The sequence below is a fragment of the Acomys russatus genome, chromosome 4, assembly GCF_903995435.1.
Source record: "Acomys russatus chromosome 4, mAcoRus1.1, whole genome shotgun sequence".
NCBI classification, from domain to species: Eukaryota; Metazoa; Chordata; class Mammalia; order Rodentia; family Muridae; genus Acomys; species Acomys russatus.
In genome coordinates this window covers 2,503,648-2,527,073 of record NC_067140.1, presented here as the reverse complement: position 1 = coordinate 2,527,073, position 23,426 = coordinate 2,503,648, and the positions used below count along the sequence as shown (strand labels likewise).

General features: G+C 46.3%; 1 protein-coding gene and 1 pseudogene across 1 annotated transcript in view; both read right to left on the bottom strand.

Moving 5' to 3' along the window:
• Nucleotides 1-23,426, bottom strand: part of Snph (syntaphilin) — a 714,025-nt gene that overhangs the window by 187,097 nt on the left and 503,502 nt on the right. The window lies entirely within an intron of this gene.
• Nucleotides 18,741-23,426, bottom strand: part of LOC127188331 (heterogeneous nuclear ribonucleoprotein H-like) — a 28,782-nt pseudogene continuing 24,096 nt past the window's right edge.

The window sequence follows — 23,426 nt, the reverse complement described above, 5'->3', positions numbered from 1 at the left end:
TGAGGTGAGTCCAGGTGTCCAGGATCAGCCTATACATTCCAGAGTCATTATGGTTCAGCTTGATACGTGAGAACGAGCAGGGTAGAGCGCCAAGGTGAGCAGCCCCACTGTCTTTGACACATATGGTGCCGTTATGGGAACCTAGAAACACAGATAGCAGAGCCCTCAGTTGGGCTTGGTGGTTTAGACCTATACCCTCACTTACTGGGGAAGCTGAAGCAGTGAGGCACAGTTCACGTTGTACTTGGGCCATACCATGAGTTCAAGGCCAGCCTGGATGACTTGGTGAGACTCTGTCTCAAAATAAATGGTAAAAAGAGGAGCGGGGTGTATGTTGTTTGGTGGTAGAACGTGGTGACGAACGTGAGCAAGGCCCTGGGCTCAACAGTCCCTTGGTACTGCACAAACCTAAACAATTCAAAACAAATCTATCTCCGCTCCAGTCATAGTGAGTCAAGTCCACATTCTGACAGAATTTTCCCTACTTCTTCATCGCAAGAGCAATGACTGATGAAGGTTTCCACTTGAACAGGTAGCAGAGATTTAATTCAATGGATGTTTCTCCAGGGCTTCTATGCCTCAAGAGTTTTGCCTGGGAAGGGAGCAAGAATATAACCATAGACACGTTAGATGAAATCTCTGCCTCTCTGGAGTTTAACTTACCACTCAATGGAAAAGGCAGATGAGAAACAAACAGATGAATGCATGATGGACTGGTGTAAACAGTGATGAACATACTGAAGACAACCCTAGCAAAGGGCCTGCTTCTGCTAACCTGGTCAAAAGCCCTTGGCTGGGGAGGTCATAGACCCAAACGGAGAACCAGGGGACCTACTACTATTGCTGTGTAAGTGGACATGCCAACTGCTGGGTGCTCAGCCTAAATGGGCATCTACATCACCTCCCCAAGGCTCAAGGAACTTTGGAGAGAGAGAGAGAGAGAGAGAGAGAGAGAGAGAGAGAGAGAGAGAGAGAGAGAGAGAGAGATGATAAAATGCAGAGAAGATCACGAGGGTTGGGGAGAGTGAAAAGCTGTCTTCTGGACACGGCGTAGCGGGTGCACTAATGAACGCACAGCAACTGTGGTCACCTGTACAAGATCCAGACAGTGACAATTCCAGCATGCAAGGGGCGGGGGCTCATGGAGTCCTTCTCCTCTGCCAGGAGGTGCTGGCAGTTAGTGGTTGCCTGAAGAAAGAGTCTCCTTTCCCCGCCGTGGTGTAGTCATCCCTATTTAAACTTGGTGGGTCACAAGACAAAGGCATAAACATAGGAGGCACAGAGAAGGCCTTGATGTGGAGAAGTGCAGGGCTCAGTGGGAGCGGAAAAATAACAAAAGTAGGTAACGAGGTGGAAATGACCAAGATACATTGTATGCATGTACAAAATTTTTAGAAAAAAAAAAAATAGCAAGAGGTTGGACAGCTGCTGATGAAGGAGTTCCATTTTATATAGTTGGGTGAGAGGAAATGTACCAATAGGGTGGCACTTAAACAGACACCTGCAGTGTAAGAGGGTGGGGCTCAGAAAGCCCCCAGGGCAAAGGGCTTAGCTGGGTGAAAGACAAAAGTAAAAGTCCCTGGGGTTGGAGTGAGCCTGGCCTCTCGTGGGAGACACATTGGAAGGACCCACATGGCTGGAGGAGGGAGAGTGGAGGTAGAAGGAAGGTTGAGATTGAAATCTCAGTCCCATTTAGAAGCCTCTTCTCTGCCAGATGGTATCTAATTCCCGAGGGCCTTACTTAATGCCGGCGTGAGAGGAAGCCCGTGGTCCAAGGAGTCACCCACCCTCATCTTGGTTTTCAGGCAGGATTACTGGCCTTTGATGTGCAGTGTCACTGGTGGGTTTTGTCAGTTCAGGGTCAGCACCCGCAGCTGACAGCATGCAAGGCTGAGAGAGTGAGGCCAGAAGAGAACTGAGTTTGAGAGTAGAAAGGAATTTCCTGCTGGTCTAGAGTGTCAGGCTGAACTTGCCTGGGGTGTCTCCGCTGTACTTCTGAAGGCCTGTTGTTTGAGTTGGGGGCTCTGAACATCCCACCGGGAATGGAAACATCAGGGGGATGGACAGCATGCTGCTTGCCTAGAAGATTCCAAAATCTGAAGAATGCCTTTCACTGTATGAACACAAATTCTGTTTAGAAAGAAAAGAACACAATTTAAGAAATTAAGACTCTTGACCTTATATCCTTCTACTTTGCTGAAAGTATCAGCTATAGAAGTTTTCTGGTGGAATCCTTAGGGTCTTTTTATGTATAAAATTGCATCCCTTGCCTGGGCATGGTGATACACACCTTTAACCCCAGCACTTTAGAGGCAGAAGCAGGTGGATCACTATGAGTTTGAAGCCAGACCTGGCCTGTATAGGGAGTTTCAAGCCAGCTAAGGCTACATAGAAAGATGTTGACTCAAAAAAATAATCACTTTCTCTGCAAATAAGGATGTGTTGATTTCTTCCTTTCCTGACTTCAAGTACCGTATGAAATAGGAATAGAGAAAATGGACATCTTTGCTTTGTTCCTGATTTTGGTGGAAATGCTCTTTTTCCCCCTCCATTTCGAATGGGCTTGCTGTGAATTGCCTCTATTATGGTAAGCTGTGTCCTTTGTATCTCTAGTCACTATAGGACTTTAATCATGACAGGACGTTGGATTCTGTCTAATGAGGTGATCATGTGGTTTCTGTCCTTTACTTGTATGTTGGATTGCGTTTATTGATTAAAAAAAAAAAACTTGCTCAAAACACCTGAAAATATTGACTATCAACACTAAGACATATCTCAACAAACGACTAGGGTTTAAGAAAAAATTTAAAAACTAGACATTGAGGTAAAACGCATCCGTGTGTAGTATATAATAGATTGATAGATTATTGACAAACGTTTTGAGGGCAGCACTTTATGGTGGAAGAAGATGGAATAACAAGCTTGGGTTGGTGGCACACACCTTTAAACTCAGCACTTGAGAACCAGAAGCAGAGGCAGGTGGATCGATGTGAGTTCGAGGCCAGCCTGGTCTACACAGTGAATTTCAGGACAGCCAGGGCTACATAAAGAGGACCTGTTTGAGAAGGGGGGAATCATGTATTTAAGATAAGATATTTCAGGAAAGAAAATGAACCAGGCCCAGGCAGTGGTGGCACACCCATTTAATCCCAGCACTTGGGAGGCAGAGGCAGGCGGATCGATGTGAGTTCGAGGCCAGTCTGGTCTACAACGCGAGTTCCAGGACAGCCAGAGCTGTTACACAGAGAAACCCTGTCTTGAAAAAACCAAACAACAAAACAAAACAAACAAAAGAAAAAGAAAGAAAGAAAAAGAACAAGAAAGAAAAAGAAAAGAAAAGAAAGAAAGAAAGAAAAGGAAAGGAATATGAACCAGGAGCTTTACTTAATCAAAAATGAATTTCAGGGGCTGGAGAAATGGCTCAGCAGTTGAGAGCACTGGCTGCTCTTCCAGAGGACTCAGGCTCAGGTCCCTGCACCCAAATGGCACCTCACAGCGGTCTGTCACTCCAGTTCCAGGTCATCTGACATCCTCACATCCATGCACATAAAATTAAATCCATAGTTTTTAAACTCCTGACTTTCGGATATAAGAGGGCTGAGGAGACGGCTTGGTCGGTAAAGTGCCGGCTGCAGAAACATGAGGTCCTAAGTTCAGATCCCCAGCATCCATTTTCTAATCACTATAGTGGTATGCACCTGTGAGTCTATTCTGTGGGCGTGGCCTGGAGACAGCAGATCCCTGGAGCTCACAGGCAGCCAGTCTGTCGATTGGTGAGTTCTAGATTCAGCTAGAGACCCTGTCTCAGAAGAACAAGGTGGAGAGAAATAAAAGATATCGAACATCAGTTTCTGGCTTCCACACACATAGCTATATGCAATATTAGAATATTTGAGACTCCAGTGAGCCTTCCTTAAGGAATTTGCTAGAAACTGACATACAGACAAAGGAAACAAATGGGCAAATGACAATATAAAGATGAGGGAGAGAGGCTGGACAGTTGGCTTAGCCATTAAGAGCACTGGTTGCTCTTGCAGAGGACCTGGGTTCAATTCCCACTGTCCACACAGTGGCTCACAACTGTCTGTAACTGCACTCCCAGGGATCTGATGCCATCTCCTGACCTCCACAGGCACCAGGTATACATAAGGGACACACACATACATGCAGGCAAAAACAGTCATATACATAAAATAATAAAAAATGATGGAAAGTGAGCACTAATATATACTTATTTGGAGAGCAAGACTGGCTGGAGGGTTTGGGTAGCAACTTTCTCTGAGTTAAAAACATTCCATGGGGGAGGGAAGCTCCTAAAGACACAGGAAGTGCTCAACTCAGAAGTTGCCCAGATGCCCAAGACCCCTCTCTGTCCAAAGTCATATAAACAGGACAGCTGAGGGGACAGAGGCCAAGCAAGCTACCTGAAAAAGACTCTGACCTGGCGGGCTGCCTGCAAACGGTGCAGTGAGCTTTAGACTTGCAGCTTCCATGAGCTGTCAGCCATACGGATGGGCTTTCAGTGACTCAGCTGCCTTGACTGGTTCCGGCTTCTGTGGACGACCTTCACTCACACTCCAGTAAGTGAGCCCTGAAAACTCCAAGTTGGACTTTGGGGGTATTATTACTTTGGCCTGTCATTGGTTATTTGGGGTGAATAAATATCCATGTCCCATCTGCCTAGAAAAAGTGCCACACAACAAAGAGAGAGAGAAATAGTACAGTGTTAACTGGGAGCAGGAATGGGACTTGTACATGCAAACCGTGTGTGTGTGTGTGTGTGTGTGTGTGTGTGTGTGTGTGTGTGTGTGTGTGTTCCGGTGCCTGGCTTTTTCAGGAAAATTTTAGAAATTCAAATTCAAATTCTCATGATTGCTCCCATAGAACCATCTCCCTGGCCTATTACAAACCTTTAGAATGATTCTTAGTGATTATAGATAAAACTGGGAATATTGATAATATTCTGAGACTGACTATTGTGTATCACCAGGATAAAGCAGATGACTAATTTTGTTCTATTCTGGTTCTATCATCTCTGTGACTTTAGAATCCAGGATTGTCAGGAGGTATCACACACACACACACACACACACACACACACACACACACAACATACACACATACACACACCGCATACCATACCCCACACACACACATTGAGACCACACACATGTGCCTGCACAACACACACACACACACACACACACACACACACACACGCACACGCACACGCACACACGGCAAGAGAGAGAGAGGACAGTAGCTAGAGTTTTTCTTTTTCCAGTCCTGGGGATTGACCCCAGGGCCTCACACATGCTAGGCAAGTGTTGCTGAGCATGTGACTTCTGGTATGTGCATGTATAGAAGTCCTCGCCTAGAAATAACAGGCACCCCGGGAGCAAACAACAGTACTCCTTAGCCTGTGGTTTGTTTTCCTGAAACACCAGACCTCATTAGTGGGAACCCTGTCTTCTTGGAGATACAGCTTATCTTCAGTCAGAGGCAAGATACAAGGCCCAGAAAAACCTGGAATGTTCAGCCCATACCCCATACAGAGGCTTCAAAGATTGATTTGGCAAAAGAACTCTAGTGCCAATATAAAGTGGCTCCCTACTGGCCAAAGATGAAATAGTTTGAGTGTTAGACTAGGAATGCGATGGATTGAAACTCATAAACTACCCTTAAACCCGTGATTCAATAATGACAAAAGAATCTACACAGCGGTGTGACCTTTGGAGGAGGATAAAAACAAATTAATTGTCTAGGAATTTGGAAAATAAAGAAAAGGATCTAACAGTACCCTTCATCCCTGTGCGTACAAAGTCTACCACTGGTGACTTGGTTTGCTTACGCTGCCATAACAAAAGACCACAGACTGGATGGCTCAAACAGCAGCATTACATTCCTCAGAGTTTAGGGTCCTGGAGATACAAGACCACGGTGTCCAGAGTTAGGTCTCTGAAATTTCTTACTGGCTTGAAAATGGGCACCTTCTCTGCATTCTCACATGGCCTCTGTGTAGACGTGAAGAAGAAGAAAAAGATAAATTTTTCTGGGGTCATCTTAATTTTAATAAGGGCCCTGGCGCTATTAGATCAGCACATACGGTCTCATTTACCTAAGTTGTCTCCCCGTGGTCCCAAACAATCACTCACAGTCGGTAGAGAGTTAGGGCTGCAGCAGAGGGGCTGCGGAGAGCGGGGCACAGGTCACTCCACATCAGGAGCAGCGTTAGTTACCTTCTCGGTAGCTTCAACAAAGTACCGGACAGAAACAGCTACAGGAAGAATTCTTCATTTTAACTCAGGCTTTCAGAGGGGTCGGTCCATATCCCTTGGTTCTTGATCTGGATCCACGGTGAGGCGGCATCAGGAGGAGGAGGGGAGGAGGAGGAGGAGGCCCACCTCGTGGAACAAAGGAGTCAGAGGGGTGGGGGGAGGGCAAGAAGACATTCTGTGCAGGCATGTCCCCAGCAACTGACTTCCTGCATCTAGGCCTAACCTTCTGAAGTTTCCACCACCTCTCCAATTGGCAACAGTCAGTTGGGGATCAAGTGTTCAACACAAGTGCCTGCGGGGACATTTCATATTCAGACCATACCAGTAACCAAAGTCAATGGGAAACAAATCTCTTTACGAATTATTACAGCCAGTAAATAGGTGAAAAAGAAAAGACAAACAGAACACCTTCATTTCCCAGTGTCCAGGAACTCACCACACATACACTGAACATAAGTGCATTCTGAAAGAAAGATGGCCAGACCTGTGTTATACTGTGAAAGAACACTGTTCGTGCTGGGGACAGGCCCCAGATGGTAAGTACTTGCCATGAAAGCATGCTTAAGCCCCATATAGCAGCCCACACACTACACACTTGTAATTCAGCACTGACAGGCATGTCCTAGGGCCTTAGCAAACAGGCAAGCTGAAGGATACTAGCTGCAGAAGGCCAGGCTCAGGCTGGGAAGTATATACGGAGAGATGGTTCAGTCCTGGGATTCTTGCAGTCAGCTCTGAGCCTGAGGTCGGTGAGCAGGTTGAATTCTGGAGTCACCTGCCTGCCAATTCTTGAAGGCAGAGTCACTTACAGCTGCATCCCTCAACATATGGATCAACACCCAGATATTTTTCCCCTGTGTTTTTCTTTTTCTTTCTTTCTTTTCTATTTTTAAATTATTTTTTCTTTTCTCTTTTTTTCCCCCAAAATGTACAGCCTGATCGCAGCCCCCTCCCTCCTCTCCTCCTAGTCCCTGCCTTATGCCCCACTCCCCACTTCCTCCACACCCGTTTACTAATAATGAAATTAGGGGCTGCCTCTGACATGGTTCCCTGCCTTTAGATGCCAGGAGGTCTTAAAAAGAAAAGACATCCTCTTCCTGGACTGACCTCAGTGCTGGAGAGACATCCCCAGTGTTTTAACCGTAGCCTCCTCAGAGATCATGAGTTTCCGGAGGATGAAAGAACCTACCCAGCCCACAGACCGTGAAGCTGGGTGTGGTGGCAGAGGCCCCAGGTATGCAAAAAGAAGGAAGGCAACCAATGGGAAAACAGCCCTAGCAGCCAACAGACACTGACGGGCCGTGGCCTAAGCTGCTGCGGGAAGACAAGACTCCATAGACTCATCCTGCCCATTCTCTGAACGTGACTGGCAGACACCAATTTTTGAGAACTCAGAAAGGAGATGCGTCATCACGTCATCTTCCTGTATCCTGCTTATTTCCTCTTGTGAGCCCTGCCCTTCTCCTACCGTACCTTCAGTACGATTTTTACTTCATTGCATCCAATGGGACATAGATGTCAACTTTCTGTTCTCTCAAGACCCAGGAGGGACACTAACGTGGAAGAGAGGGTGGAAAGAACGCAAGAGCGTGAGGGTGGGGAGGACTGCGGTAAAACGCTTGGCACGAAAGCACGAAGGTGTAGGTTTAATCCCCACCAGATATCTGTGCATGGTGCCTGCCCATGAATTTACAGTACCGGAGGTAACCGGCGCACCATCAAACCAGACAAAATCCCAGCATAGGTGGGACTGATGATATCCAGGCCTGCCTCTTTCAGAGAAGCTTTTGGCAGTTGACAATTGTTGGAGGAGAAAGAGTCACCTCTCTTTGAGGATTGTGGCGATTGGTAGAGATCCTATGCTCTGTTAAAAAGCCCCATGCCCACACACACAAGGGCAGCACTATCTGGATGTCACAGCGTTTTGTTTTGTTTTCCGAGACAGGGTTTCTCAGTGTAGCCCTGGCTGTCCTGGAACATACTCTGTCGACCAGGCTGGCCTCGAACTTAGAGATCCTCCTGCTTCTGACTAAAGGTGTGCACCACCACTGTCTGGCAACAGCTTTTATTAATTTTTTTTTTAAGTCATGAGATTGGAAGATGGGCCTGTTAAAGGGAATATGGGAGAACTGGTGGGAAGACATGGGGGGATAAATGTTAACTTATTAACACTATAAAATTCTCAAGAATAAAGAAGATATTTTAAAAGAAATTGAGAGTGCCAGGCATGGTGGTGCACGCCTTTAATCCCAGCACTTGGGAGGTAGAGGCAGGCGGATTGCTGTGAGTTGGAGCTGCAAAGTAAGTCCAGGACAGCCAGGGCTACACAGAGAAACACTGTCTCAAAAAACCAAAAAAAAAAAAAAAAAAAAAAAAAAAAAAAAAAACAAAAAAAAAAAAAAAAGAAAGAAAGAAAAGAAAAAAATCTTAAGTAATAACCTTAGATGTAAATGTATTAAACTCACTAATAAAGAGATGCACACTAGTTGAATGGCTTGAAAAACAAAAGTCACCTATTTATCATCTCCAAGAAACATAAGACTGATAGGAAACAGTCTCTTTCCACTTGGCCACCCCGACTTAGGAAACAGTCTCTTAAGCGAAGAGTTACAACAACAAAAACAAAAAAGTTGGCGCAGCTATTTTGATATCTGATAAAGTATCCAAGTAGCCTTCAACCAGAATTAGGCAGAACAGATAAAGAAAGCCATTGCATAGTCATAAACAACTCAATAAGAAGATGTAACTATCGTGTCCCTGTTGGCATTCTGTTCTATTGGCCGTATTCTATTGCTGTGATGAAGACATGACAGAAAGAAACTGGGGTTGGGAAGGGTTTGTCCTACCCTGAGGGAAGTGCGGGTAGGAGCTCAGGCAGGAACTAAAGCAGTGGCCTTGGTGGAATACTGTTTACTGGCTTATTCCTCCTGGTTCGCTGAGGGGGATGGCGAGGCAGTGGTCCCTTCCACATTAAACATTAATCAAGTAAAAACTTTACAGGCTTGCCTACAGGCTGGTCTAATGGAAGGATTTTTTTTTTTTTCAGTTGATGTTCTTTCCCAATTTCATGTAAAATAGACATAAAAGGTTAAATGGTCCTGATGCCACAGAGTGGATGGTTTCAGTACCTAGATCCATACATCAAATTATCAAATTTAAATTTAAATTTAAATTTAAAAGGATGTAAACTTCTTAGTCAGACCCATAACAATCAACAGGACTGAGACAGAAAAGCCGGAACTAGTGGAGTCACTGCTGGATTCTGTCAAACCTTTAAGGAAATACTACCACCAATGCCCCGGAAACTGTTCCATGGACTACAAAGAAAGGCATGTTACCAAACTCATTCTGTGAAGCCAGCATTAGCCTGATACCAAAAAAGGACAATGGCGTCATAATGAAAGAGAACTATAGAAAATTTCCCTGATGAGCATAAATGTAAGATCTCCCAATAAAAGTCTTACAAACAAGTGCTAAAACACACATAAGGAAGACGACACACCATTACTGTGTTGGCTTTATTCTAGGAGTGTACAATGGGTGCAACATAGGCAAATCAGCGAGTTAAAACAGCACATAAATAGACTTGACAGAAATCACATGGCCGTCTTAATCAATGCAGAAAAAGGCCTTTGAGGAAATTTAACATCCCTTCTGGATAAACACCTCCAAAGAAATGAGAATAGAAAGGGCATACTTTGACTAAACAAAAACCAAGAACCAGCATTAGCCTAAATGGGGGCGGGGGAGATCAAGAGCATTGCTTCTAAAATCTGAAATGAGTCGAGGGTGCCCACTTTCTTTATTCTTATTCAATATTGTGTGCAGGTCTTTGCTAGAAAAAATAAAACAAACAATTAATAAAAGTTATGATTAGGAGAGGAAAAGGTCAAGTTATCTGTACTTAATAGAACCTGCCAACTCCACCGGAAAACTCTTTTTTTCCCTTTTTTTATTATTAATTTATTCATATTACATCTCAGTTGTTAGCCCATCCCTTGTATCCTCCCATTCCTCCCTCCCTCCCGCTTCTCTCCCTATTCCCCTCCCCTATGTCTGTGACTGAGGGGGACCTCCTCCCCCTGTATATGCTCATAGGGTATCGAGTCTCTTCTTGGTGACCTATCATCCTTCCTCTGAGTGCCACCAGGCGTCTCCATCCAAGGGACATGGTCAAATATGGGGCACCAGAGTTTGTGTGAAAGTCAGATCTCCTTCTCCACTTAACGTCCACCAGAAAACTCTTAACACACTAAACACGCTGGGGAAACTGTATTTCCACGCACAGGGGACTGAAAGATCCATGTTTTTCACCCTGCACAAAGCCAAGCTCGAAATGAGTCAAAGACCTTCATGTAAGACCTGAAACCTTGGAACAGGTAGAGGGAGACAGAGGTAAAACACTTGGAAATGTAGGCACAGGCAAAGGCTTTCTGAAAAGGGCTCCAGTAGCAGGAGAAACTACCCCAAGTACGGACAGATGGGAGTACATGAAAGTAAAATGCTCGTGCTCCATGAGGGAAACTGTCTGCAGAGTTAGCAGGCAGGCTGCAGAATGGGAGGAAACCCTCGCCAGGCTTACCTCAGACAGGGGCTGGAGGACACAGAGAACTGCAAAAATGAAATACCGATAAAAAAAAAAAATCTTCCAGTTAATAAGTGGGCAAATGAACTGGACAGACAGTTCTCAAATGAAAGCATACAAATAGCCAATCATTTCTTGGGAAAATGTTCTGTATTCCTAATCACCAGGGAAATGTAATCTGAAGGGTCACTGAGGAGTCACCTTCAGTCACAATAACAGCCATCAAGAAAAAAGGTAGCAAACAACATTTTTTTTTTTTTTTTTGATGTGGGGAAAGGAAAAAAAAATGTTTTTCTCTGTTGGTGGGATTGGACGCATACAATCACTATGAAGATCAATGTGGAGGTTCCTCAAAATATTAAAAGTAGAACCACCACAAGACTCAAATGTATCATTTCTGGGTATATACCAAAATGTATATTTTTTTTAAAAAAAAAGTCTTCCCTGTGGAGATGCTGGCAACTTCATGCTCATTCCCGATTACTCACAAGTAGGAACAGAACCAGCCTAGGTGTCCCTCAGCTGATGACGGGATTAAGCTGGTGGAACATATGCACAATGGAATTCTATGCAGCCTTAAAGAAGAACAAAAAATCACAACATTTTCAGGAAAATAGAAATTTTCCTGAAACAGGAACTCATCACGTTAAGCAGAGTGTCCAGATTTGGAAGACAAACACATCACGTTTTCTTTCTTATGAAGAACCTAGACTCAAAATCATTATGTGCAGGTCAAAAAGATAATAATTATGTGCAGGTCAGGAAAGTGAAAAGGCCCTCCTGAGAGCAGAGGAAGGGGGAAGGAGAGAGGGTGACACAGGGCAGCTGAGGGGAGGGAGGGGACCTGCTGGCGGGGAAGAGGGCAGGCAGTGGGGAGGAGAACAAAGAGATGCGAACCTAAAACATTAATAGTCAAAAGCTATACACGTTGACCTGTGTGGTAGTTACAAAGGTTCACTGTGTAAAATTTTACTAAACTGTGCGATTTTCCTCTGTGACTCACTTTATAATAAAAAAGAGTTTTAAAAACTTACAAATTGAGGATTTCTCTTAAATGGCACACAAACAAAGATAATTGGGTGACAGATGATTAGGAGATAGATTTGTAATTCTGAAACCTGACAGGAGATAAGTCACCTCAAAAGAGCCTTTAACTGGCAGTGGGGACATAACAACCACGAGGTTGACGAGATCTCGGCAGTCGAGCGAACACTGCTCTTTCAGAGAACCTGCGTATGGTTCCCAGCACCCACATCGACAGCTCAGAACCTCCTGTAACCCCAGCTCCACAGAAGCCTGCACCTTCCTGTGACCTCTGCGGCACCTGCACATGAGCATACACACAATTGGCAAAGACAAATGGTTAGTGATTTGTGAAGAAGGAAACAATTCTAACAAGTTGGAGAGGGATTTGGGAGATGCCAGCATCCTGGGAAATCACAGTGAATAGGGCATCATTCTTGCTGAAAGGAAGGACGTTGTCACTTAGGCTTCTCTCTGGTGCCACTGCATACTCCGTCTTGGGTGATGTTTCCGAGCCTGCATCATGAGAACCAATTATTTCCTTTGCTGGGTGAAGATGATCAAATGCACATTCACGTTTGTTTTCGTTGGTGGTGTGGTGACTGGAAACAGAAAGCGATCGGATTTCCAAGGAAAGCCTCAAGTTCCTAGGAGCCTCTAGCTAGAACTATTGTAGCTGCCAATATAGACTTGTTATTTAGAGTCATGGGTCTAGACCGGCTGTTCTCAACCTGTGGGTTACGACCCCGTGGTGGGGCATGTCAAACAACCTTTCACAGGGTAGCCGAAGAGGAGGAGGAGGAGCAGGAGGAGGAGGAGGAAGGGAAAGGCTCGTAGGGCTGATTCTGCGGCCACCAACACATGGAAGTCAGGAAGGAAGGGGAAGGAATTACAAAGAGAACCATATCCAATGCTCATGAGCCAGCAGGCAGGATGAGGACTGCAAAGGGACTCCCAGAGGTGGCAGTAGAGAAGCCATTGGTGCCCATGATGGGAGTGGCTTTGGTGGACAGTCAGAAGAAAACTTGGCTGGTGTTGAAGACAGTGAGCAGTGAATGAAATGAAGGTTGCTTTCTGTTTTAAGTCGGGCCGTTGTGGTATGCTTATTTACTGAGGGGAGTAGCTAACCACAGAGTGATAATGATGCTTGGGGTTGGCTGTATGAGTGAAGTTCTTGCTTAGGGAAAAGGTGGCAGGGGTCCAGGGCACAGGAAGAGGGGAGGGAGGAAAGAAGGCGTGGGCTGGTTGACAGGTGGGTGGAAGTGCAGCTCGACCTTGAGAAGACAACACTGTCACAGGTAGCATGGGGCTGGAAAAAATGCACATCATGCGAAAACATATCTGGACATTATTTCTTTATTTTTAAGTTTGGATATGTGTTTAACTTTCACGCAAACAGGGATGTCAACCTCAAAGGTCCTGCGGCAGAAGAACAGCTAGTGCATTTTGGGTGACCCTTAGACGTGTCAGGCCCCACCGGAGACTGCATCTGGAGCCTCAAGGGCTTGTTTGTTTCTAATTTTGATGATTTGTAGCACCTGGTGCTCTGCCGCTGGAGTTGTTAATGTCCTATAAATCTGCCCCATTAAGTGGCACCATGTGCCTAGCTTCAGAGCAGCTATAATTGCAGTTTGGCTTTTGATTAGAGGAAACTCCTGTGCCGCTAGCTGTGAGCTGGCCAGGGTAGCTAGACATCCTCCTGCAAAGCAAAGAGGGGTAGGCTTGGATGCTAGGGTTCCCTGGAGGTCACTGCTCTGCTGTGCTGAGGACATGGCTTCCTGGAGACTCCCTGCAGAAGCGCCTGAGTGCCAGCCCTGCTTCCAGCTTGACAGTAGCCGTGTGGAAAGGGAGACCTTTAAAGCAGAAAGTGAGACTAGGCGCTCTTAGATGTCCTCAAGTCACAAAGAATTATCATTTGAATTTCAGGCCATTCAGATAGCTCAGACTGAACCCTTGCTTGAAGCCGGGAGTTGTGCAAATATCCAGGTAAGAGAGCCAAAGAGCTATAATTGCTAAGTTCAGGGGATCTGGATACATTGGGCATTACTGCACAAATGTTCTCTCTAATCAACAATTCAGAGCACCCAGTTGGGACACTTAAAATCAACTTCTAACTTGGACCACTTCTGGGGAAAATTCAAGTTCTGGTGCATTGCTGGATCTTTCCCTCCTCCCCATCTTCATCCCTCCCTCCCTCCTCCCTTCCCTCCCCTCCTCCTTTCTCCTGGCTCTTCCTCTTTTGAATGTCTTTCTTCTGGTCATTTCCTTTGCCACACCCCTTACCCGAGTATTTTGAGAGCATCCACCATGTCTCGTGAAGCTCCCAGTCTAGAGAGAAAGGCAGAGAATGGCAGAGCCTGGAAGGAACTAGAAGGGTACAAATATATGACCAGGAGCATCGGGTGGCTAGGGGACATGTTTGCTGAGAGTGGCATGTGGTAAGCGGCAGCAGCTTGCCAAGCAGAGCCTGGAAAACAAGAACCAGGCAGTTGGGGGCAGCCAGCAGTGGAAGAAGCAGCCAGTGTTGTGTGGGCAGAGGGCAGGGCATCCTGGTGGAGCACCTGAGCCAGGAAAAGAGGGAGCCAGAGATGGTTGAGAAGGGATCGCCGGCTGTGGGTCCCAGTTGGACCTGCATCCCGGATGTGGAAAAGGTTTGTAGGACCGTACACAGGTGTAGTGAGGTCTGGTCGTGCCCGCAATGTGAAGGGTGCCTTGGCAGGGGAAGGAGAGTCAGGGAAAGGGCAGGTGCCAGAACTGTTTGAGTACCAGGTAGGAGCTCATAGAGTTGTGCTCCAGGTGTAGCAGTGACCATGGTTAAAAAGAAGAGACTGCAGGGTAAGTTGGAGTCAGTGTGGGCAGAATATGCCTAAGGATTATCTGGAGCACCTGAGGGGAGAAGGGAGCCAAGGCTGAACGCAAGGGTGTGGTCCGAGAAAACAAGGAGCCCACTCTGTTGCTTTCTGAGATGAGGCAGACAGAGGAGTGCTGCGTTTGGAAATAAAAAGTCAGACAGGATGATTCAGCCTGGAAAGGCTCCCTGCGTAAGAATGACGCCCCGAGTTTAATCCCCAGCACCCACATAAAAACAGACACAGAAGTGGGTGACTGTAGCCCCAGCACTCAGGGAAGGGGACAGGCAGATCTGGAGAGATCATTCAATAAGCTCCAGGTTCAGGACAGACCCTCTCTCAAAAACTAAGTTAGAAGGGGCTGGAGAGATGGCTCAGTGGTTAAGAGCTTTGGCTACTGTTCTAGAGGACAGAGGTTTGATTCCCAGCACAAGCATGGCAGCTCACAACCATCCGTAATTTCAGTTCCAGGAAATCTGATGACCTCTTCTGGCCTCTGTGGGCACCAGGCACACATATGGTGCACGGACACACATCCAGCCAAAACATCCATACACACAAAATAGTAATTTAAAAAATAAGTGGGAGCAATGGCGGAAGACACCTGATAGCGACCTCTGGCCTCAGCCATATGCGTCAACAGGCAAACACAGTTGTACACACCTGAACACCTGCTCACACACACATCTGCACACATAACCACACATACTCACATATATATGTGTGTGTGCACCCATACACAAATGCACCAGCACACACACACACACACACACACACACGCATGCGCATGCACGCCCGCGCACACACACTTGTTCCAGCACATACTTTTGCAGGTACACATAAAAGCACTATGTGGGCACTACACAAAAAGAAAAAGAAAACAAAAGCCAGACTTACGTTGTGCACGGATTAGACGCTTGTGATCAGCCGTCAGCTGGATGGCCCCCACGGGCCCAGGTTGGTTTACTCTGTGGGTTGCCTTGTGGTGTCCTTGGCCCCTCTGGCTCCTTCAATTCTTTCTCCCACTCTTCCACAAGACTGCCCGAGCCTGGCCTGTTTGTTTGGCTGTGGGTGTCTGCATCTGTTTCCATCAGCTGCTGGGTGAAGCCTCTCAGAGGTGAGGGATGTAAGGGGGAGAAGGCTGCTTGTTGGTCTTGCTGCTTTTGCTGTTTGCTGTTGCGGGACTGCTAGACATCCCGACGACTGAGATTGGTACTTTCCCAAAGAGCCCTATGACCCTAACCAGCTGGAACTAAGTCTAAGAGGGGATGTACCCTGCTCCTTTCAACCTTTTTCTCCTACCTAGGGTTGGAAGGGAGGTAGCGGTGTAAGAAACCAATAACTTAGCTAAAAGATACACCTGCAACCTTGCTAAGCTTTTGGGTTTTGGTAGTTGTCCCATTTACCTGGGAGTTTCCTATTCTTAGTGGGTTAGAAATGATTTACTCCCCCTTATAGAGAGGGTGATAATGAAGGGGTGCTGGGTGTGTTTCTATATCTCACCTTCCCACGCTGGGCTGTGAGATGCTAGCTAGAGCATTTGCCTCATGCCCACTGGTCCCCAGAGCCTGTGGATGCTGCAGAGGATGCTTATTAGTGGTGGCCGTGTGGAAGATGGTAGCAAATGACCCACTGCATGCTCACCTGGAAGGTGACCAACTTGGACTCGGCTTGGAGGCCTTCAGAGGAGGAAGCTGCTGAGTTGCCCTACAGAGAGGACGCAGGGTTGGGGAGGGGGTTGCTTCATGCAGAAGCAATGTATGCACGAAACCTGACTGACACTCATACCCACCCACCCCCAGCACTCATGACCCCCTCAGGCAGGACCTTCCTGGTGTCACTCTGAGGAAAAGTCCCTGCTCCCAGTCTCTATATTGTAACAGTAAATAGACAAAGTATTGGAGCCACTGGGTTGATTTGTGGCTTGGGTCCTTTGCCCAACCAGGCCCAATGATTCTAGTCTATTTCAGGACATGCACTAGAGCTTAGGGAAGAAAACAGAATCTCCTCTTTGGCACTGGAGGTGTCATAATTATAAGAGGGATGCTTCAGAAAAAGTCATTACACTCAGTCAGGATAAAGATGAAAGACAAGTGATGTGTTGTCCCCAAAGGACCATGACACATAAATAATGATGCATTTTCCTGTGGTGTCCCAATTCTGGGGAACCATGGCTGAAGAATCTCTCTCTCTCTCTCTCTCTCTCTCTCTCTCTCTCTCTCTCTCTCCCCATCTCTCTCTCTCTCCCCCTGTTCCCCCCCTCCTCTGAATTTTCTATATAGCTCTGACTGGCCTAGAACTAACAATAACCTTGCTTCCACTCCCCAAAACGTTAGGATTCTAGGTCTGTGCTACCGCACTCTGTAGAAGAATGTTAATTCAGAACATGGCTGTTCTGGCAAGAGATCACATCCATACACATTCTAGGTCTATGTGACTGGGCTAGCAAGTGATCACATCGAAAGATCTAGGTCTGTGTGATCCAGCTGAATAAAAAAAATATGCCTTTAATCCAAGAGACAGAGGCAAAGAGATCTGAGTTCAAGGCCAGTGTAGTATAGAGCAAGTATTGGGTAAAGAAAAGCTTAGATCCAGGCATGGTGGCATATGCCTTTAATCCCAAACAAAAGTAAAGCTGGTTTGTAGAAGGAAGCACCCATGTTTGAAAGTGATGTTTAATTGAGTGGCAGAAAAGGTGATGAATAAGATTTGACAGAATAGGATATGCCCAACTCTTGTGAGAAGAGAGAGGAAAAGGAAGCTATTTAAGAGGCAGTTTTTCAGAGAGAGAGAGGAGGCAGTTTCACCAGGGCAGTAATAGAGAGATGGGATGCAGAGAGAGAGAGAGAGAGCTCAGGTGAAGATGGAGCAGGCCAGAAAATGAGAAGCCAGAAGATTAGAGCAGATTGGTGAGTTAATTTGAGGCCAAACAAAGCAATTCTGGGCCAAGAGAAGCCAAATTCAGTAAGTCAGCTGGGAGAGGAGTTTGAGTCAGAACAGCTGAGTTGAACCAGCCAGCCCAGAGCTCAGTAAGAACAAGTGAGCTTATTAAGCAGTAAGTCTCAAGGCTGAAAACATTCTAGGCCTAGGTTAGATTATACAGAAGCTAAAAGCTTCCATGACTAGGCCTGGGCCAGCAGAAGGAGGTAGCAAGCCAGGCAACAGTTGAGCCAGGAGAATAAAAGCTGCTTTTACAAAGCCCAGCTCAGGACATCACAAGATAGGATTTCTAAAATGATACCTCAGAGTTGGTAAGGAGACCAACAATCCTGCCAATCATGCCTTCCTCCTCATCTTAGTGTACAGAGGCTGCTGGAAGATTTATATGACAAGGTTCACTTAGCACAATACACCTAAAAGGAAGTCACAATGACTTAAATCAAGGCCTCCGCATTTCATACAAACACCAAGACCAAAACCCTAAAGTATTGCTGTTGCATCTCAAACTGTCCCCAACAGTTTAAAATAAAAGGCTTTTAAAATCATGTGCCTTACAGTTGAGCAAATAAAATTAGAACTAACAAATGTGCCAAATATTTCATTTTTAATTGTAGACGCACCTCCTATACTGAGTTTTTAAAAGCTTGTCTTCAACAAGCACCAACACGTTCAGCGTACCTCAGTACTAGAGCAGCATTTAACACAACTCAAATGCTTTACCCTAAATACAAGTAACTCTTACGCACATCCCACAGTACCTAGAGGGAACCTGGGGATTGGTTACCAGTTATAGTTCACTCAGCTTCACGGTACCATGATCCTGGGTGATTTCTGTGTTCAACAATATCAAACCTTAGTCCTTCGAGGGACCCTAATGTTCACTTAGAGAGTAGCATAAGTCACAAGGCTGGATTGAAAAAAACTGTTAAAGTCAGTGAAGGGTCTCCTTTCAAAACGATTTAACCGAGGGCCGGTGATCAAAATCAGTTCTGTTTCCCACCCACCATTCACACTGGCATGCTACGCATCGCTCTCATTCCTACTGTAGGAGTCGCTATCCATTGCTCATTGGCTTCTTACATAATGTTTGAGTGAAAAGCCACTGGGGTTTCCCTGTAAAACGCGATCATATTTACTGATGTTGCTCTCACTACCTGGACCACCTCCCTAAACCACCATTTGGCTGCTGGCTGGCCGAGCCACCATAACTGGACTGGTCTGACAAGTCCATGCCTCCTCTGTTTGGCTACTGTGAGCATCACCGCTTGCTCCCGCTGTAGAGTTCAGGGAAGTTCTGCCTATGTGTGCTCCCTATTCAGTTTGTCTTTTATAATAGCTGCAACGGCATCTTCAGTTTGCAGATTCGACAGCAGCCTGGCCGGTGACCCTGGGACATTGGGCCCAATCCCATTATGTTCTATCAGGAGGTTAAGTGGTGAGAAAAAATATGAATGTCACTTTCAGTAGCTCTGTAAGGTAATGCGTGCATAATGTCCAGTGTCACGCGCTCTGGAAAGTAGAGCCCCATATCAGTGTTCAGACATTCCTGAAAGACAATAATTGAGGTTTCTTCCAAACCTATCTGGACCACATCCATAGCTACATGGTAGCCGTTATAATGAACACAGATGACCTCTGTAACCTCCACCACAGACACCGCATATCATCTCTCAAAGCCAGCTCGTCTGCCAGTGCTGTTATACTCTTTGCCATGCCCAGGTCTGTCACAGGGGCCTGGCTGCTGGGTGGCCATATGTTTTCCTGATGGATTGTAGCGTCATCTCTACTGCTCTTAAATATTTCAATATGCCAGTGCCGTATTCGTTCCCTGTGCTTCTTTTGAGCCTTTTTAGTGAAGCCAATGGCAGGAAGGCATCTTCTGGAAGTCCACCGGCAATGTTATTCCACCTGGGACCAGGTCCAGCCCTGAGAAGACCTGAACAGCTTCTTCCTGGCTACATCCATAGGAGTGTCCTCTAAGCTGTACAAAAGATCACTGGCCGTGCCATGACTATCTGGACCTGTTTGCTTCAACACCCAATCCGTCTCAATGTTGTTTGGCCCGAATACATCAACATTCTTTGTGCCCCGTAGTTCCTCTGTCTTTTTCCAAAGCTAATTCAATTTCATCGTCTGTTTCACATTCAACAAAAGCCTCGACAGTCAGCCTTCTCTGGGATAGATGAAACAAACATGTTGAGCCTCATTTTTAATTTTACAGTAAAAACAAACAAACAAACAAACAAACAAAACCAAAAGTCTGCTGCCTTTCATGGGCTGAGGAGGACTGGGGCGAGCCTAGGACTTTCACCAGGAAGCCTGTCTGCAAATTCAGATTATACACACAGAAAACATCTATGCGTGTTCTCCCAGGAGCTGTGTGTACTTACAGACATGCCCCCATCTGCTGTAGGAGTGCTGGGTTTGGGCAGCATGAAAGCAGCTGTGGACATGGGAGGGATGACCTATGGAGACATATAATGGGCAAATTATTATAGAGCAGTAAGAATAGGCACCTTCCCTCACCTGGCTGCCAGTGGGGGGGAAGGGCCCTGGAAGAGGATGGTGCTAATTAGGGACCAAGGGAGAAGGAGCACATAGCTGGCAAACAGGGATGACTAGTCCTCTTCAGGAACAGAACCAATAGAAGCAATCTATATTAAAGGGGCATTTATCCAATTGGTTTGTACAGCATAGGATGAGAGGCTGTCTTCCCACTGGGAAGGATCAAGGCCTGGCAGCTACCAGTCTACAAGGCTGGAAGCCTCAGCAGTCCCAATCTGGTGCTGTGAAGACCTTCAGGACTCTTAGAGAGCCACTGGTCTTTAGTCCATGTTGAAAAGCAGAAGCCGGATTCTTATGTCAACAAAGGCCAGCAGTACCAGCGGCAGCAACAGTGCATATGCACTCACCAGCAGGAAGTAGCAGGTAGGCAAAAGCAAACGCTTTTCTATCCGACCTCTTTGTATGTGGGCCAGAGATAGTCATCCTTAGTTAATCATTCCAGGAAATACCCTTATAGAGTCACCCAGAAGCACGCCAATTAGTTGATTCCAGATCCAGTCAAGCTGACAAGAAGAACTGTCATGGGAAGATGGAATTCGGAAGCCTTCAAGGAGGCTGTCTGGGAGGACACAGCCCACTGCCGAGTCTGGGGAGTGTGGGAATCCTGTGATCTGAGTTAGGCATTCAAAAAGTCCCATTGCAGCTGTGAACAGTTGGAGAAGGAAGTAAAGAGATTCTCTTAAAGCTGTACCTAGAGAAAAATGACCCCCAGTGGCATGTTATGAAACGGGTCTGGATTGGGAATGGTCAGTCGGGGACTCGGAGTCCCTTAACTGTCCTCACAGTATCTCCAGGTCCTAGCAATGAGTGAACTTGTAATTCCACACAGCCGCAGACACTTGGATGATGCAGGGCGTGCATCATCTCTACAGAGTCCGGTGGCACTCTAGGAGGGAGACACAACACGGATCTCCACAGCTGAAGAGACACCTTCCCAACTCCCCGGCCTTAATACCCTTGGCTGAAGAGCCCTCCAGGACGGGCTCCAAGAAGCCTTCCAAATTCCATCTCCTCTCTTCTGCCTCCCCTCCACCCTTGTCTATCAGCCACATGGACCTACCCTGTGGTCCTTGGATGGTGTATCCACTCCCTGTTTCCCCTGATTGGAAGCCAGGTGCTCAGAAGTGGCTCATTACACTTGTCACTCTGCCCGGGGGAGCAGGCTGATGTTCAGCCCAACCCCTTTCTATTTATTTCCTGTTTTCCAGTCTAATTTTGGGCATATTTTTTCTATTTAAAGTTATTTGTTGGCACTGGAATACAGTACTCTGAGAGAGACAAAATTACTCAAAGTCTCGCTAATGAGGAACTTAGGGAGAAAGCGCAGAAAGAAATGTAGCTGGCAGGAAAGAGGAGAGGCCTGGGACGAGGCGGGCAGTGTTGAGAAGGATGTCGCCGAGTGGAGGAGATGGGCTTCTCACGCCTACCTAGCGGGAAGGTCCTGGTTACCTCACTGCCTGTTCTCTTCCATTTCTCCATTTGTAAAACGAGGGACAGAAAGGATAGGAAATGGACAGGCACAGGAATCAGAATGGAAGGCTGTCCCAAACCCAGTTCTAAAGGCCTCTACCTTCAGCAGACTCCCGAGTCCCAAGCCAGAGACACAGGCTCCTCATGCTGGCCTTGACGTGCAATGGCTTAAGGTGCTGGAGGTGGGACAGGTGAACAGGCAGGGCTCAGATGAGAGCCAGGATTCTGACATCAGTGAAGGGTGTTCATATTCCCGGCCTCTTGAAAAGCACGTTTGGAAGCTGGTGGTGCGGCTCAGTGGTAGAGCATTTACCTAGTATACACAAGTCCCTGTTCTTCCTCAGCACGTCACACAAACCCACACAACTGTTACCTGCCTTCTCTTTACCTGACCGCTATCTTATCTCTCCCTCTTGATTTCTTTCCTCCCCTTCCTCCTCCCTCCTCATTCTTCTGTTTATTGTTTCTCTTGTTTGTTTGTTTGTTTGTTTGAGGCTATTGTAGCTCAGGCTAGTCACAATCCCAGTATATCTAGCTGAAGATAATACTGAACTCCTGCTGGGTGCTGGAATTACATGCAAGAACCACCGCAGCCTTCCAGACCATGATCTTGGTGGTGTGACTGGGGGCCTGGCTCCTCAGTCCTAAGCACCCTCCTTTTTCTCTTCTGGTACACAGTTAGTTCAACTTCCTTGCAACAGGGCATGCTTTGAAACACAGTGTGTGTTGGCAGGTTCGCCTCTGCCCCAGATAAGCTTTGGTAGTTCTTCTCCTAGATCAGGGCTTCATACAGCCAGGAACACAGCACCACAAATTTTACCCACCATCCCATTCCCATAGAAACCCATCACCACTGTTGTAAGACTCCTGTTCCATCCATTTGCTACTATTTAAGCCTTCCTTTGACACCAGCAATCTAGGGGTTGTGGTTGTGGTCATAGACGTAAAATAAATTTAGCCACTGGATGTCACTTTTTCAGGCCCATCACTGCTTCCTTTCCCAGAAGAATCCCAGAAGAAAGTGTGCCTTCTGTCCTTTAATACAGAGGAGGCAAAGGACCTCCCAGAGTTGTCATGGTGACTGAATGGCTCAGCTGTGACCTGTAGCAAGAGCAGCCTGTGGTACCACCTCCTAGGATGGAAGCCAGTCTGGCCAGAGGAAGGAGGCTCATGCCTGCTCCTCTGAAGGCCAGAAGCTTCTGGAGAGTCACATGAAGGCCCATCTACAGAGCCAAAGAGCCCCTGCTGGGCTCAAGTCTCACCTCCTATTCACACAGATCTTTTAACCTCCTGTGTCAACCTTCTCATCTGTAAGATGGAAATAAATGATAACCTCCTCAAACGGCCATGCAAAGGATAAAATTTTACCACATAAGGTGTGAGGCCCAGAAATAGTATTTCTATATAACCAATGGGGGTTTGAATCAAAGGTGATCCAAATATTAGAGGTCCTTATCATCATAAACATTAGTGTTCCAAGGTGATATGGCTAGTTCGATCAAGCTCTATTTGGGCTAAATTGAAGGAGATGTATATGAATTTTCTTTTAGAAACCGATTTACTCTTTTTTTTTTTTTCCTTTTAGCAGAAAGTCCGTTTGGTTCATAGATATATTTTAAATAGCAAACAAAACAACAACAAAGGTAGCTTTCAGGATTGAGGCTCTGGGAGAGAGCACATTCCCTTCAAGCTTGGGACTTCTTTTCCAGGATCCGT